Raw genomic sequence first — 19,475 nt, 5'->3', positions numbered from 1 at the left:
AGGACTCCACAAACTCTCAGTGGAACAACAATTTCAAGTTCTTCATTTCTGGTAAGATGGAAAAGCATTTGCCAGCCAGTGGTATTTTGGCAAATGTTTTTTAAGTACCTGGTATTGTACATACTGTAATGTATAAACATATTAAGATAAATTTTAATTTGTGGGTTTTATTTATTCTAGAGATGATAATAAGAAACATTAATCAACTTGTTAATATATGAACTTACATGTCAAGATATATTATTCAACCCTTAACTTATTTCTGATGTGCTCTATAAAATATAGTGAAATATATATAAATATAGAGAAATATATTCATTAATATATAAATATAGTGAAAATATATCTTTCCTAAGTAAAGTATAGTGAAAATGTATTTTTTTCCTTTTTGTAGATAACATGGATAACATACGTCCTTTGGTGCTCCCAAAGCTGACATCATGTTGATAGAAACTATATCATATATACACACACACACAAACACACACACATTTTTACATTTATCACTGTCAAAGTATGCTTTGCTGACACATCTATGAGTATTAATGTACTTGTAGAAATATTCGTAAAATAGACACAATATGTGTTTTTGCCTTGAAAAGGAAGTAACTTGATTCATCTAGACATTTCAACTTTAATAAAGAGAGAAAAGTTAAATTATACTTTATGAGAAGGAATCATAGTGACATTATCCAAGAATTACGCTTGTCTTATTTGTTGGCATACTACTTTGTGGTAAAGCATAAATTAAGTGACTAACTGAATAGGTCAGAGCTAGCTGCTTTTGATATTATTCTGCTAACAATAGCAATGATTTCAATATATGAGAAACATCACTGACATTGTCCCCATTAATTCCTCAAGGGTAGTGGGGAATGCATATTATGAACACAATTATGTACTATATCACTTACTCTTCAGTAAATGAGATATATTCCTTACCATTGATTTTGGAATTGTAAGCTACCTCTCAGTTTCAAGGCATCTACATTTTAACTTGAGGATAAAGAAAAAGCATGGATTTTTAAATTTCATATAATAATGTACACAATAATGAGCCATTTGAAAGCAATTTTAATTAACATAGTTTTAGCATTTTTTCAAAGTTTTTAATTTTGTTTTGTTTTACTTATTTATTTATCCTCCAGAGAGGAGGTAACTAGTTATAAGCCACATGATTTTGCTGTATAGTCCTTAACTGGGGATGTTGTGTATAGCATGCAAGCCTCAGAATTGTACTATTTCTGTTAGACTATTGAACAGTGATATGTATATTGATTTGTACTTTGGAGTGAGATTCCAAATAATTAGGAAAATGACAATGATTGTGGCACTACAATAATAATTTTTAATTTGGAAAATAATTTAAAAGAATTCCCAGGCTCATAAACATAGTTGACACACACACACTCATGCACATGTGCGCGCGCGCACACGCACACACACACACACACACACACAGACACGCACAAGGCCAAGTCATTCTCTTTTTTAAATAATGAAGACATGTTTAATTTTGGTTAGAGCTAATTAAAATAGGTTTCAGGAAGAGCCCTTCCCCAAATTTCATTACATGGTTTAATAAGTTAAGACACAATACAATTTCAAAGCAGTGATGAGAGAGGAAGACCTGTTTCTAGTTTTGCCTTACTTTATTATTCTTGAAATCTCTAGATCTGTGCTGCCATTATTGTAGCCATTAGCCACATGTGGCTATCAGGCTTTGGAAAGATTCCTAGATCAAATTGAGATGTGTGCAGTAAGTGTAAAATATATACTAGATTTCAAAGACTTAGCATGAATAAAAGAATGTAAAATATTTCATTAATATTGTATATAGATTTATGATGAAATAATATATTGGCTATGTTGGGCTAAGTGAATATATGATGACTAATTTCACTTTTGTGGCAGAAACACATCAATGATTATAACAACATGTGAAAACAATGATGAGATATTCTTGGAAAAAACGGAAACTCTCCACTAGAAATTATCTACGTGCCATAACAATGAGACTGTCTCCGCTTACAGTTCATCCTCTACCCAAGATCATAGAGGAAAGACTCCTCCTAATTGTCTTATTACTTCAGTCAACCTGAAATTCACATTCAGTTTTACATCCTCCCAACACAACAACCCTACTCTCAATGTCCCTCACTCCTACTATCACATTCTTCCCTTAGTTTCCAGGACATCACAATTTCTTCATTTTTCTCTTACCTCACTGACCACAACTTAAAGTCTCCTTTTCTGACTCCTATTAACCTTACACTGTTAACACAGATGTACTCTAGGTGTCTGTTTCCAATCCTCTTCTCTTTTCCATATACACTCCCTTGTTGATCTCCTCTAGTCAAATGGCTTCCAAATTCATCTATATGCCCTTGGTTCTCAGATTGTTATCTTCAGCCTGAATTTCCTTTCTGAACTCTAGTAACATATCCAAATGCCAGTTTGTTATCTCCACTTGGATATCTAATAGATACCTCAAAACTTACATACCCCTAACTGAAAAATTCTATATCCCACATACCTCCAACTTTCTTCACTCGCAGTTTTCCCCTTTGCTCGTGTCAGCTGCACCCTTTTACCTACTCAGACCAGTAATCTTTGGGTCAGCCTCCACTCTATGTCTCTCACGACTCCCATACAATTAGTCAGAAAATTCTGTCGCTCTACCTCCAAAATATATAGTATCCACCATTTCTCATCATTCCCATTGGTATTATTTCATTCCAAGCTACCATCATCTGTTGCCTGGATGACTGAAGGAGCTTCCTAACCTGTCTCCCTGCTTCCACCCTTGCTCTCCTCCAGTCTAATTACATTACAAAAGCTGGAATAATCCATTACAAGTAAGTCAGATCAAATAATTAATTTTCCCCAAAGCCCTCAACTACCCATTTCACACAGTGTTCAAGTCAAAATCCTTAGCACGACCCAAAAAGACCCTTCATGATCTGGATACCCTCTCCCATGTTGCTCCTCTGACTTTATCTTCATTTCCTACTGTTCTCACTTAACTCAACACTCTAAGGCTAGGTACACCTGTGCAAATTCCTTGAAGTTCTGTGTTAAAATTTAAAAACTTTCCTCTCTTCTATTTCCCTCTTTGAAGGAAAAATCCTAGTTCTTAAACTGGCATTTAGAGATCTCAGTTTCATCATTTCAGCCTTATCTTCTTAAAATCTCCAGACCTATCTATCCATTGTCTCCAAAACACATCATGGTCTTCCCCACTCCTGTCCTAATACTCATGCTGTTCTCCCACTTCCTGTGCATCACTCTCTGTTTGCTGCAGTCTAGCCCTTTGTCAATGTTCAGGTGAACACGTGTCTCTTATCTCAGGATTTTTCTCATCAGCAAAGCACATGCCATTCTCACTTGTCCAAAGTCCAGTAATTATTAATATCTCTACTTATCATCAACTATGAATTATACTGCTTTTACTATTTGCTTCTTGCCTTGATATCTAGATTATAAATTCTCAAGAGTAAAGATTTGAACTACTCTAAAATCCCTAAAGTAATAAGCATTTTATATTGACTTACTCATTAAAGAGTTTCACGTTATATTTTTCATTGACTAATTAGCTTAGCTCTTGACACTCCATATCTTCAGAAATACTTTTCCATACAATAAAGCATATGTAATAAAACATACTACATTTTTTCTTTTATTTTTATGATCAAACTTGGAGCATGATTAAGAAAGGTGAACCAGAAGACTTTACATTCATATTGCAAATAGAAGGATTTATACTAAAATTAAACAAAAATAGTTAAGGCATTTTGATGGCTTGAAAAACTCTCATAATAATAGTTAAAATTTCAGAGATTTTATATATCATAAGCACTTTACATCCTTATTTTTGTTCAATCCTCATAACACATGCTTATTTATACCTGTTTTGGAAACGATGAAACTGCATCTTAGGCACAGTAAATAACTTGTGCAAGGTAAAAAGGTCACAAGTGATATAGGAGGGAATTAAATCAAGGCTGTCTTATTCACACAGTCACACGTAAACACATTCAGAGTGAAGACTCATTAAAATATATGACATCCAAATCTGACTTTACAGATGTAGAAACTGACTCATAGGTTAAATGTCTTGACAAGGTCATACAGGTACTAAATGAACAACTAAGATGAGACTAGGAAGCTAGTAGCTCCAAGCATGCTCTATTTCAGTAGGCAGATACCAGTCTTTGAGTTAATGCCTGAAGGCTAGTTGTATTTGCTATAGGAAGCTTAAATACTATATTTGTATTTGCAAAATTCTTCAATGTTCACTAGTAAACCAACTCCACAGATGTAGGTAAATATACTAGTATCTAGTATACTAGATAACTCTTTTTTTAAGTGAGCAAAGAATCAAGGTGAGTTAAAATTTATATATACACACACACACACACACACACACACACACACATACATACATAGAGACAGAGACAGATGTACTTCCTGTGTTACTGAAGAGGAGACTGCACCATTCTAGGTACTTTCCATTGCAGATCTACCAAAGAGTGTGTCTTCACTTTTTTCACTAACTCAGATGTTCTCTTCTTTTCCCCTAATGCCTACATTAGAAATTCATTTGACATTTGCAGGTATTCATAAGGGAATTCTAGTTACTTCCTACACATACCTGTTCTGATATAGCCAAAAACCATTTGGTGACATTATCAACTCATTAAAGTGAGAGATGTGACAGAAAGAGCACATTTCACATGGAATAAATATAAAAGTGTCAACCATTTGAATGGAAAAAAAAATCCATCTGGCTGATTTCTCTTTGAAAAATGAGCTGTGTATTAAACTCCTTCCTTAATACGTGACAGTCAATTAATCTCAAAATGGGGAGTAGTATATAGTATTCAATTTAATTAAAACCAATATTGATTAAGCATCTACTATATGTAACACATGTGCTAGATTAGAGAAAAATTATTCAGAAGAATAAAAGATAGTCACTTCCTTTAAGGGTGCTTGTCTTCTAAAAGGAAGGGAGTAGTTAACGGGGAATTAGATAAAAATACATGCCAAAGAAATTCAAGAAAATATGAATAGCTTCCGTATTATAGAATGAGAATCAATCATTAGATCATTGAGGAGGAAATGAAAAAGATGCAAAGATGCTTTAGGTGACCCTTAAAGGAAAAGACCAAAATATTTGGCATATTATCTACTATTATCATCTGCCTAGAACATACTTTGTTTTGCACATTGTGAAAAAATGAATGTATCATATCTAACATAAAATACTGAGTACTTAATATTACCTATTCCACTGTTGTTGATTACATGCTTATAAAACAGAAACCATTTTATATTTTCTGGTAAAGAATACTATTGATACACATAGCAGCCTACTTGCAAGATATTTGTCAAACCCTGACAATGAATATTTATGAAACTTAACTTCCCCCCAAATATTTCAAGCATTTAGATATCAATCTGACCAATACTGCACCTCTAATGTATCTTCGTTTGTAAGACATCTCTTAATTCTCTTCACCAAAGAATTCTGAAAGAACTGAGGTAGTGATTCCAAACCAGATCATACAGATTACCTGGCTGAAAGATATATCACATAGCTCACTGATAATTTTCTAATATTGCCCTAGCACGTTGGCCAAATATACTTAATGACTCTAGTAAATGGACGTTCAAAAATAAACTCATTCCTTCTCATGAATGTATTAACATGATATGCCACAAATGATTATTCTTTTAAAGCAGACAGTACATTTTCAGCAACAATTATTGAAGAGTAGATAACTTTTAAACTAATTTCTACCACCTACCATCATGTTTCATTTGATAATCTGTTCTCTTCAATTCTAAGATTCCCATCTTTTGTGAGTGGAGAACTTTCTTAATGTGTTTTAAAGAAATTCAAAGACTTTGCTATTATACCAACTCCATCTAAAATTTGCAAGTGTGAAGCTACTTCTTCAAATCACAAACAGAAATCCCCCATAATTCCTGGCCATTTGAGGGAGATTCCACAGGAGGAAAGGCACCAAAATTAAGATAAGTTACTTAATGGACCAAAATATGTGTTCAAATTCATCGCAGACACCATATATAGTAGTACAGGAGTTTTCAACAATAGATTAAATCATCTAAACAATTTGTTTATGTTTTCTGTGGGAAAAATATAATATTTTATTAGTATTTCAAGGGTTTTTTTACTCCTTTAAAGAAGCAATTAAAATGATAGTTGTTATGTTTATATTTATGACAGCCCTATATTTTTCAGGAGAATAAAAACTAAGGAAAGATGGGTTTCCAACTTCCTCTAAGAATCGTCAGGATTCTGGTTAGCACTGGCTACTCATATGTTAACCCTAATTTACTGCTTATTTGCCCAGAGTAAAGTTAATTCCATAATAACTGTACTTAAAAAGGGGGGGTATTTTTGACCTAACATCACCATTTCTAAGCCATTAACAATAGATTCACTGTCCTCATGAAAATACAAGTGAGCACTCTAGTGTCACATTAAATGGGAGCAAATCACAGGAATAGTATATTTAATGTTAAACGAGAGAAGTCTACTTAAATATTTTGTCTGTCTTAGTATACTAAAATTTCTTTGAGTAAATAAAAAACAGTATTTAAGATTCCTCTTAGAAAATTACTCCCTATTTTAATATTATTAAACTGACTTTAGGCTGTGATAGAGATATAGGTGATATAGCTCAATAGACTTGACACTGTAAGTGACAGAACTGATGGACTCAAATGGAGGTTGTACTATTGGGGTGGCCAAAAAGTTCGTTCGTGTTTTTCCGTAAGATAGCATGCGAAAACTCGAATGACTTTTTGGCCAACCCATACATTCCCCTGATATTCCTTCTGACTTTGTGACTAAAGATCATAAAAAGTGGTAATTTTCAAGATGAGATATAACATTAATATGAAAGCGTTAATCTTAATAAATCCTTGGATAAATTCCTTTGATAAATAGAAGGACACACTGGTCACACTTGGTGGCGCAACTCAGTATAGACATTATTATTTTTTTCTGTATGTAAGATATGGGTGAACAGTGGTAAAGGTGGGAATATAGGCAAGCTACCCTTAGTATAAGTAGCCACCAATTATAAGCAGCTATCCAGCACTTGAAATGTGGATAGTCTGAATTCAGAGGTACTGAGTGTATAATACACACTGGATTTCTCAAAGTATTTAATAATGTAAAATACCTTTCATATATTACATGTATGATAAAATGATAATATTTTAGGTGTATTAGGTTAAAAATACATTATTAAAAATCACATCATCTCTGTGGTATACACACACACACACACACACACACACACACAGTGGAATATTACTCAGCCATAAAAAAGAATGAAATAATGCCATTTGCAGCAACATGGATGGACCTAGAGATTATCATAAAAGTGAAGTCAGACAGAGAAGGAGAAATATTTGATATCACTTATATGTGGAATCTTAAAAAATGATACAAATGCAGTTATTTACAAAACAGAAACAGACTCACAGACATAGAAAACAAAGGGGAAAGGGCAGGGAGGGATAAATCAGGAGTTTGGGATTAGCATATACAAACTACTATATATAAAATAAACAACAAGGTCCTACAGTATAACCCAGGGAACTACATTCAATATCTTGTAATAAACTATAATGGAAAAGAATCTGAAAAAGAAACTCTCTCTATATCTATCTATACCTGAATCACTTTGCTGTATACCAGAAACTAACACAATGTTGTAAATCAACTACACTTCAATAAAAAAATAACTTCATCTGTTTCTTTTTTGTTCTTGAATGTGACTACTAGAAAATTGTAAATTGTATATATGGCTCTCATTTGTGACTCTTATTGTATTTCTATTGGGCAGCATTGCCCTACAGCAGGATTTCTTAACCCACAGTAAAGCAACACCGCTGACATTAGGATCTGGTAATTCTTTGATGTGGGAGGCTTTCCTGTGCCTTGTAGAATGTTTGAAAGCATCCCCGGCCTCTACCTGCTAGATGCAAGAGCACTTTCCCTCAAGTTGTAACTACCCAAAAGTCTCCAGACACTGTCAAATACCCTCTGAGGGCAAAATTCCTTCCACTTGAGAACCACTGGTCTGCAGTATCCAAACTACTCTCATATCACTATACCAAGACAAGTTGGCAATACCAAATTTGCAAAAGGAAAAACACAGTTATCAGAACTTCAAATGCACTGCATTTGCTGATTTGATATGCTTAGCATGAGAATTATTTTTCAAAATATTATTTTCTTTTGGAAACATGATGTCATTGTGACTGAGAATGTGTTCATAAAACTGAATTCAAACATGTATTTCCTTAATTTAGATATAAAATAAAGACGGTTCACAAAAAATGAAATTAAAATTTCAATATGTAATATTTGTTTTAAAAAAGATCATCTTGGGCTTCCCTGGTGGTGCAGTGGTTGAGAGTCCGCCTGCCAATGCAGGGGACACAGGTTCGTGCCCTGGTCCGGGAAGATCCCACATGCCGCGGAGCGGCTGGGCCCGTGAGCCATGGCCGCTGAGCCTGCGCGTCTGAAGCCTGTGCTCCGCAACAGGAGAGGCCACAACAGTGAGAGGCCCGCGTACCACAAAAAAAAAAAAAAAAAAAATCATCTTTTCAAGACATCATGTTATTTTTCATAATGACAAATACATGCTCTAAATGACAATACCAGTTAAACTTTACATAAACAATATATTAATGTGAATATCTTCTTTCTCTGAATTTCCTGGTTACAACTGTGAATCACATCTGAAGAATGATGGTTTTAAATTTTTTCTAATATAAATTAAGGTTTATATTTGACTTCATAATCAGTGTTTTACCAGAAAAGGAGAATAATGAAACTGTACATGTTCAATAAAGCTCAAACTCCTTGTTTACTAATCATCCATGTAGCAATGTAAAAAGCAGCTCAAAATCCTAAAAACATAAGTAATATATGTTGATTATATTGTTAGGCAAAGAAATCTCTAGTATATTTAGCTCGTCAATAGTCCATAGGGATTTTTATCACAGTTCAGCTGTAAGCTCTTTCAAATCGTTACTATTTCTTTATTGTGTGGTACCACACAAATCAATTACCAACTGAATTAGAGCTTTTATATAATATTAATGACTGTGTTAATACTCAATGTTGTTTTCAACTGTGAAAAAGCAATGGGAGTTCTCATGCCTCATTTGTGTTCCATTTGAAGCAAAGGCAATAACCAAATCTTTTTAGCAAGAAAATAAATTTGCATAATGAAATATAATCATTTTGTATATTTCTCATTTTTATTTTTTTTAAAGTTTTATTTTTATTTATTTATTTCATTTGTTTTATTTGTTATTTTTGGCTGCATTGGGTTTTCGTTGCTGCGTACGGGCTTTCTCTAGTTGTGGTGAGTAGGGACTACTCTTCATTGTGGTGCACAGGCTTCTCATTGTGGTGGCCTCTCTTGTTGCAGAGCACTGGCTCTAGGCGCACAGGCTTTAGTAGCTGTGGCGCACGGGCTTAGTTGCTCCGTGGCATGTGGGATCTTCCCAGCCCAGGGCTCAAACCTGTGTCCCCTGCATTGGCAGGTGGATTCTTAACCACTGCGCCACCAGGGAAGCCCCTCATTTTTATTTTAAATTAAAGAAATGTGCATTTGAATTAACAGTAACTGCTCCCAAGACACAGTAAATTAAAAATGTCAAAGTTTTGTTTTGTTTTTTTTCACTAAGGCTTCATTAAAAAAATGGGGGAAGAGAAGAAAAGGGATGTTCAGATAAAGTGGAATAGCTAAAAGCACAGCTAAGCATTGTGTTCAGTGGGCTTAAATAGCACAATTTTCATTGGGACAACAGAGAATAGAATATAATAGGATAATGTACATTAACATGCTTATTGTCAAGTACATCCTCTCTGAGGATTTTACAACACCTACTCTATCTCTTTTCCTACCACTATTGTCATTTTATACCCTAAGAGCCATCACTAGCTTGTGATCCATTGAGGGACAAGTCTGTTACTTTGGGTCAATGAATAGCCACAAGGTAGCACTGAACCTCTGTGACCCAAGGCTGTGACAGATATTTACAAATAAATCAATAAAATATTCCTCTGGTTAAAACTACTACCTTCCATTTCATAAGACTTATCCATTTCCTACAAATGTAATCTAACTCAATACAAATATTTAACAGTTATTTGAAGGGTGAGATAATTTCCTTCGTATAGACTGTCAAATCAGTTTTTAGACTAAAAATAAAAAACAAAGAAAAGTGTAGCTAACTGTTCACTGTCTCCCTGATTCTATGCTTTTTGTTACCATGCCAGATAACATTTCCTTTTGCATATTCATTGTGCAATGAGACGCTTCCAAGGGCCCAGAGCATTCTATTATATCTTGGTGAACACATTTTATATATGTTAATGGAAAATTTTGCAGCCATAACCCAATAATGATGAGAATTGTAATAATTCTGCCACTCTGCCAAAGTAATCTCATTTAGGAGAATACTCTTCTGAAAAAACTACTTAAATAATAGACACAAAGTAATATGGGATCCAGAAAGGCAAAAACACAAAGTCCCAGGATAGGAAAGAGTCATTTAGACCCTCTTGTTAGAAATTCCTAAAGCAGCAAGCAACTACAGATAGGCAGAGTTTCTTTCTCTTCTCTTCTCTCATCCTTCTCCCCTCCATTACACCTCCTCCTCCTCCTCTCTGTTTCTCCCCCATACTCTCTCTCTGAAGGAAAATAATAGTCAGCATACCGAACTCCTGAGCAGCTCTGGCCCTAGGCAGAACTGTAAAACTGGAGAGGATTATGCGTCATTTCTACTGACATCTTCAGTTTTTCTGTGCTATCCATCCATCCTAGTACCCAGCATCCCCCTGCTACCCACCGTACCCTGGGCTTAATCCTGCCATCTTACTCACTGTTGTTGAAACTACTGCTACAGCACCTACCAGTTCCTCAGGATCTCTCTCATTTATATTAACTCATAGGAAGATATTATGGAGTCATCCCCACTAGTGGCACATTAATTTTTAGATGCTCTATTAAAGACAATGATTCAAATGAATAAATTTCTAAAGCTGAACTGAAACAAGAAATGATGCAGACTGGGGACAGAAAGGTTGGATCAGATTTCTAATCCAGTTGTTTACCGTGAACACTGTATATACATTTCCTTAATCACATGATGCAGGAAAGTTATCTACTCAAAATTTGATCTCTGAAAGTAAAAGTAGTTAGTGGAGAGAAAATTGATGTGAAAAAGATCATTCTTGTTTACTAACATAAAATAGCATAAAAAAGGGGCAGGATATTCATGCAAAGATATTTTGCCCTGGAGAGAGATGCAAAGAAGTGGCATGTTCCAACTGCAAAAATAAATGTCCAGGTAAATTATTTGGGGGGACTCCTGTGAGAGATAAACTCTACTTTTAAAATAAAACAAGAGATCTACAAGATGGCGGAAGAGTAAGATGTGGAGATCACCTTCCTCTCCACAAATACATCAGAAATACATCTACATTTGGCACAACTCCTACAGGACACCTACTGAATGCTGGCAGAAGACCTCAGACTTCCCAAAAGGCAAAAAACTCCCCACCTACCTGGGTAGGGCAGAAGAAAAAAGAAAAAACAGACAAAAGAATAGGGATGGGACCTGCACCAGTGGGAGGCAGCTGTGAAGGAGGAAAGGTTTCCACACACTAGGAAGCCCCTTCGCGGGCGGAGATGGCAGGTGGCAGAGGGGAAGCTTTGGAGCCACGGAGAAGAGCGCAGCAACAGGGGCGCAGAGGGCGAAGCGGAGAGATTCCCGCACAAAGAATCGGTGCCGGCCACCACTCACCAGCCCGAGAGGCTTGTCTGCTCACTTGCTGGGGCGGATGGCATCTGGGAGCTGAGGCTCCGGCTTCGGAGATCATATCCCAGGGAGAGGACTGGGGTGGCTGCGTGAACACACCCTGAAGGGGTCTAGTGTGCCACAGCTGGCCAGGAGGGAGTCCGGGGAAAAGTCTGGACCTGCCTAAGAGGCAAGAGACCATTGTTTCGGGGTGCACAAGGAGAGAGAATTCAGAGCACTGCCTAAACAAGCTTCAGAGACAGGCGCGAGCTGCAGCTATCAGTTCCGACCCCAGAGACGGGCATGAAATGCTAACGCTGCTGCTGCAGCCACCAAGAAACCTGTGTGCAAGCACAAGTCACTATCCACACCTCCCCTCCCGGGAGCCTGTGCAGCCCGCCACTGCCAGGGTCCCGTGATCTGGGGACAATATTCCCGGGAGGACACACGGCACACCTCACGCTGTTGCAATGTCACCAGCCTCTGCCGGCAAAGGTTCGCCCCACATTCCATACGCCTCCCTCCCCCCGGCCTGAGTGAGCCAGAGCCCCGTTGCTCCTTTAACCCTGTCCTGTCTGAGCAAAAAAGAGGTGCCCACAGGTGACCTACACGCAGAGGTGGGGCCAAATCCAAAGCTGAACCCCGGGAGCGGTGGAAACAAAAAAGAGAAAGGGAAATCTCTCCCAGGAGCCTCAGGAGGAGCGGATTAAAGCTCCACAATCAGCGTAATGTACCCTGCATCTGTGGAATACCTGAATAGACAACGAATCATCCCAAATTGAGGAGGTGGACTTTGGGAGCAACGATAGATATATATTTTTTCCCTTTCTCTCTTATTTGTGAGTGTGTATGTGTATGCTTATGTGTATGATTTTGTCTGTAGAGCTTTGCTTTTACCATTTGTCCTAGGGTTCTGTCTGTCTGTTTTTTTTCTTTTTATTACTTAAAGAATTTTTTTCTTAATAATTATTTTTTATTTTAATAACTTTATTTTATCTTCTTCTTTCTTTCTTTCTTTCTTTCTTTTCTCCCTTTTATTCTGAGCCATGTGGAGGACAGGCTCTTGGTGCTCCAGCCAGGCATCAGGGCTGTGCCACTGAAGTGAGAGAGCCAAGTTCAGGACACTGGTCCACAAGAGACCTCCCACCTCCACGTTATATCAAATGGCAAAAATCTCCCAGAGATCTCCATCTCAATGCCAAGACCCAGCTCCACTCAACGACCAGCAAGCTACAGTGCTGGACACCCCATGCCAAACAACTAGCAAGACAGGAACACAACCCCATCCATTAGCACAGAGGCTGCCGAAAATCATAGTAAGGCCACAGACACCCCAGAACACACCACCACACGTGGACCTGCCCACAAGAAAGACAAGAGCTAGCCTCATCCACCAGAACACAGGCACTAGTCCCCTCCACCAGGAAGCCTACACAACCCACTGAATCAACCTTAGCCACTGGGCACAGACACCAAAAACAACGGGAAGTACGAACCTGCAGCCTGCGAAAAGGAGACCCCAAACACAGTAAATTAAGCAAAATGACAAGACAGAGAAACACACAGCAGATGAAGGAGCAAGGAAAAAACCCAGCAGACCTAACAAATGAAGAGGAAATAGGCAGCCTACCTGAAAAAAAATTCAGAATAATGATAGTAAAGATGATCCAAAATCTTGGAAACAGAATGGAGAAAATACAAGAAACGTTTGACAAGGACATGTTTGTTTAACAAGAGCAAACAAACAGTGATGAACAACACAATAAATGAAATTAAAAATTCTCTAGAAGGGATCAATAGCAGAATAACTGAGGCAGAAGAACGGATAAGTGACCTGGAAGATAAAATAGTAGAAATAACTACTGCAGAGCAGAATAAAGAAAAAAGAATGAAAAGAATTGAGGACAGTCTCAGAGACCTCTGGGACAACATTAAACACACCAACATTCGAATTATAGGGGTGCCAGAAGAAGAAGAGGAAAAGCAAGGGACTGAGAAAATATTTCAAGAGATTATAATTGAAAGCTTCCCTAATATGGGAAGGGAAATAGATAATCAAGTCCAGGAAGCACAGAGAGTCCCATACAGGATAAATCCAAGGAGAAACACGCCAAGACACATACAAATCAAACTATCAAAAATTAAATACAAAGAACAAATACTAAAAGCAGCAAGAGAAAAACAACAAATAACACATAAGGGAATCCCCAGAAGGTTAAGAGCTTATCTTTCAGCAGAAACTCTGCAAGCCAGAATGGAGTGGCAGGACATATTTAAAGTGATGAAGGAGAAAAACCTACAACCAAGATTACTCTACCCAGCAAGGATCTCATTCAGATTTGATGGAGAAATTAAAACCTTTACAGACAAGCAAAAGCTAAGAGAATTTAGCACCACCAAACCAGCTTTACAACAAATGCTAAAGGAACTACCCTACGCAGGAAACACAAGAGAAGGAAAAGGCCTGCAATAATAAACCCAAAACAATTAAGAAAATGGTAATAGGAACATACATATCAATAATAACCTTAAATGTAAATGGACTAAATGCTCCAACCAGAAGACACAGATTGGCTGAATGGATACAGAAACAAGACCCGTATATATGCTGTCTACAAGAGACCCACTTCGGACCTAGGGACACATACAGACTGAAAGTAAGGGGATGGAAAGAGATATTCCATGCAAATGGAAATCAAAAGAAAACTGGAGTAGCAATTCTCATATCAGACACAATGGACTTTAAAACAAAGACTATTAGAACAGACAAAGAAGGACACTACATAATGATCAAGGGATCAATCCAAGAAGAAGCTATAACAACTGTAAATATTTATGCACCCAACATAGGAGCACCTCAATACTAACTAACTAAGGCAAATACTAACAGCCATAAAAGGGGAAAGTGACAGTAACACAATCATAGTAGGGGACTTTCACACCCCACTTTCACCAATGGACAGATCATCCAAAGTGAAAATAAATAAGGAAACACAAGCTTTAAATGATACATTAAACAAGATGGACTTAATTGATATTTATAGGACATTCCATCCCAAAACAACAGAATACACATTCTTCTCAAGTGCTCATGGAACATTCTGGAGGATACATCATATCTTGGGTCACAAATCAAGCCTTGGTAAATTTAAGAAAATTGAAATCGTACCAAGTATCTTTTCCGACCACAACGCTATGAGACTAGGTATCAATTACAGGAAAAAATCTGTAAGAAGTACAAACACATGGAGGCTAAACAACACACTACTTAATAACCAACAGATCACTGAAGAAATCAAAGAGGAAATAAAAAAATACCTAGACACAAATGACAATGAAACACGATGACCCAAACCTATGGGATGCAGCAAAAGCAGTTCTAAGAGGGAAGTTTGCAGCAATACAATCCTACCTCAAGAAACAAGAGAAATCTCAAATAAACAACCTAACCTTACAGCTAAAGCAATTAGAGAAAGAAAACAAAAAAAGCCCAAAGTTAGCAGAAGGAAAGAAATCTCAAAGATCATATCAGAAATAAATGAAAAAGAAATGAAAGAAATGATAGCTAAGATCAATAAAATTAACAGTTGGTTCTTCAAGAAGATAAACAAAATTGATAAACCATTAGCCAGACTTTTCAAGAAAAAAAGCGAAAAGACGCAAATCAATACAATGAGAAATGAAAAACGGGAAGTAACAACTGACACTGCAGAAATACCAAGGATCATGAGAGATTACTACAAGGAACTCTATGCCAATAAAATGGACAACCTGGAAGAAATGGACAAATTCTTAGAAATGCACAAATTGCGAGACTGAACCAGGAAGAAACAGAAAATATGAACAGACCAATCACAAGCACTGAAATTGAAACTGTGATTAAAAATCTTCCAACAAACAAAAGCCCAGGACCAGATGGCTTCACAGGCGAATTCTATCAAACATTTAGAGAAGAGCTAACACCTATCCTTCTCAAACTCTTCCAAAATATAGCAGAGGGAGGAACACAGAGGGAGGGATTCAATGCAATCCCTATCAAACTACCACTGGCATTTTTCACAGAACGAGAACAAAAAATTTCACAATTTCTATGGAAACACAAAAGACCCCGAATAGCCAAAGTAATCTTGAGAAAGAAAAACGGAGCTGGAGGAATCAGGTTCCCTGACTTTAGACTATACAACAAAGCTACAGTGATCAAGACAGTATGGTACTGGCACAGAATCACAAATATAGATCAATGAAACAGGATAGAAAGTCCAGAGATAAACACACGCACATATGGTCACCTTATTTTTGATAAGGGAGGCAAGAATATACAGTGGAGAAAAGACAGCCCCTTCAATAAGTGGTGCTGGGAAAACTGGACAGCAACATATAAAAGAATGAAATTAGAACACTCCCTAACACCATACACAAAAATAAACTCAAAATGGATTAAAGACCTAAATGTAAGGCCAGACACCATCAAACTCTTAGAGGAAAATATAGGAAAAACACTCTATGACATAAATCACAGCAAGATCCTTTTTCACCCACCTCCTAGAGAAATGGACATAAAAACAGAAATAAACAAATGGGACCTAATGAAACTTAAAATCTTTTGCACAGCAAAGGAAACGATAAACAAGACGAAAAGACAACCCTCAGAATGGGAGAAGTTATTTGCAAATGAAACAACTGACAAAGGATTAATGTCCAGAACATACAAGCAACTCATGCAGCTCAATATGAAAAAAACAAACAAGCCTATCCAAACATGGGCAGAAAACCTAAATACACATTTCTCCAAAGAACTAAAACAGATTGCCAACAGACACATGAAAGAATGCTCAACATCATTAATCATTAGAGAAATGCAAATCAAAACTACAATGCAATATCATCTCACACTGGTCAGAATGGCCATCATCAAAAAGTCTACAAACAGTAAATGCTGGAGAGGGTGTGGAGAAAAGGGAACCCTCTTGCGCTGTTGGTGGGAATGTAAATTGATACAGCCACTATGGAGAACAGGATGGAGGTCCCTTAAAAAACTACAAATAGAACTACCATATGACCCAGCAATCCCACTACTGGGCATATACCCTGAGAAAACCATAATTCAAAAAGAGGCATGTACCAAAATGTTCATTGCAGCTCTATTTACAATAGCCAAGACATGGAAGCAACCTAAGTGTCCATCAACAGATGAATGGATAAAGAAGTTGTGGCACATATATACAATGGAATATTACTCAGCCATAAAATGGAACGAAACTGAGGTATTTGAAGCAAGGTGGATGGACCTAGAAACTGTCATACAGAGTGAAGTAAGTCAGAAAGAGGAAAACAAATACCATATGCTAACACATATATAAGGAATCTTAAAAAAAATTGGTCATGAAAAAACTAGGGGCAAGATGGGGATAAAAATGCAGACCTAGTAGAGAATGGACTTGAGGATACAGGGAGGAGCAAGGGTAAGCTGGGACAAAGTGAGAGAGTGGCATGGACATATATACACTACTAAACATAAAATCGATAGCTAGTGGGAAGCAGCTGCAAAGCACAGGGAGATCAGCTCGGTGCTCTGTGACCACCGAGAGTGGTGGGATAGCGAGGGAGGAAGGGAGGGAGACGCAAGAGGGAAGAGATATGGGGACATATGTATATGTATGACGGATTCACTTTGTTATAAAGCAGAAACTAACACACCATTGTAAAGCAATTATACTCCAAAAAAGATGTTAAAAAAAGAAAGAAAATACACCATAGACAAAAGCAACAATATAAAAAATATACCTAGAAAGAAACCATACAAAAATGTATATAATCTACATGGAGGCCACAATAAGAATTTCCTGATTGACTTAGGAAAAAGAAGTCTCAACCAGAATAGTATGTTATGTGTATTCGTGAGACACAGATACTGTAAGAATATCTATTTTCCTTAATTCATTTACACACTTAGTACCTTATCCACAGCAGCTGATTACAGTCTAACATGGGCTACTGTTTCCTGTACCCAAAATCAACCATGGAAACATTACAGAAAGAACAAAGAAAAAACATTAACAAAAGCAAAAATACAAAACTAAATAATCCCTGAAAGACAGTAAGTCTCCACTGAACTGGAACCTGAGTGTGGGCAGGTAGGGGGATGCCCTGAATTCGAGACAGGTCTGTAGCCTGCAAGAGAGGCAGATGACAGGATTGATTAGAGAAAAGCCTATAACGTTGAGCCCTTGATTCTTCCACTGTGCTCTGGGACCATGAATCTCTACTGCTTCACTGAAGGAATCTGAGGCAGCATTTCAGAGCCCGCATGCCAGGAGCATGGGACACCAAAGATTGGGCTGGATGTGGCAGTATGGTCCACAGGCTGTGAAATAACCATCTGAAACTTTCTTAGTGCATGACAACTGGCCTTTTTAAGTGATCATCTTAATAGACTATCGCACACGGACTAAAAGAGAAAAGCAAGTAACACAGTAGTTGTACAAAAGGACAGAAATTCATTTCTGAACTTTTGGGCAATGCCCCTGCTGTCAACAAAGAGAGACAACAGTAGGAACTGTCAGGCTAAGGCGCCCCTTCACTAACTCCTCTGGGATTCTGTGGGGCATGGCTGGGGACAGGGATGGATTCATACCAGAGAAGGAAGGAATCGCAGGCCCCGCCAGCAGTCAATGTGAGGACCTTGAGTGAGACCTGACGGGCTCCAAACCACAGAAGAGACTCTCGCCTCCTTTCCCCTCAGCTCATCTTACCTGCAGCAGCCATCTCTGGGAGGCTCCAGGCAGAAGAGTCCAGATGAGATGTGCCTGCACTTCACACCAGCAGTCTCAGGGAGTTGATGTCTTTGATGTGAGGCCTTGGCCTCAGGTCAGCAGACGGGAGGTACCCAGCACCTACAGGGAGTCAAGAGAAGACACTGAGAGAGGATTGAGAGCAGCATCCACCACAGAAGAGGGGGCCCCAAAGAGCCCTCACTGTCAGTCTCGGGGGACCCAGGCATGGCTGTGAGGCTCAGGGCCCCAAATACTTCCGGCTGGGGGTGCCGAGAGAAATGAGAGCCAAGCTGCGACGCCTGTTGACTCACCTCAGCAGAGGGAAAAGTCCCAGGACCTGCCAAGAGTCAATGAAAGGCCCTCGTGCCAGGCCTGCGGGAAGCTCCCCCGGAACCCCTCCCTGATCCCCCGCCCCGCCCCACCCTGGCCCCAGTCCACCCCGCCCCGCCCCGGCCACAGCCCGCCCCTGCTGTCCTCCTGGACCCCAGATGCGCATGACCGGATGTGACGTCCTCCTAAGCGCGCCGTGGGGGCGAGGACATTGTTGAGAGCTGCCGACCAGCGAGGGTAAGCCGCGGGAGGAGTGCCAGGTCTCGTCAGGTGTCAAGGTGTGAGGTGACCCCAGTTAGAAATGCGGGGACACGCCCCCGACACCCCCAATCCGCATTCCCTCCGAAAAGAGGCGGCCACACAGGCCCCGCCCACCCCGCCCGTGCTCTCGGCCCCAGAGGCTCGGGCCTGGCTGTTAGGCCCAAAGTCCATCCGCTTCCCCCACGGGGTCTCGGGCAAGGAAGGCCTCGCTCTGAGGCTGCTGGACCCTGGCTCAGCTCAGTACAG

Source organism: Globicephala melas, chromosome X (assembly GCF_963455315.2).
Source record: "Globicephala melas chromosome X, mGloMel1.2, whole genome shotgun sequence".
NCBI classification, from domain to species: domain Eukaryota; kingdom Metazoa; phylum Chordata; class Mammalia; order Artiodactyla; family Delphinidae; genus Globicephala; species Globicephala melas.
This window is presented reverse-complemented; position numbering follows the sequence as displayed.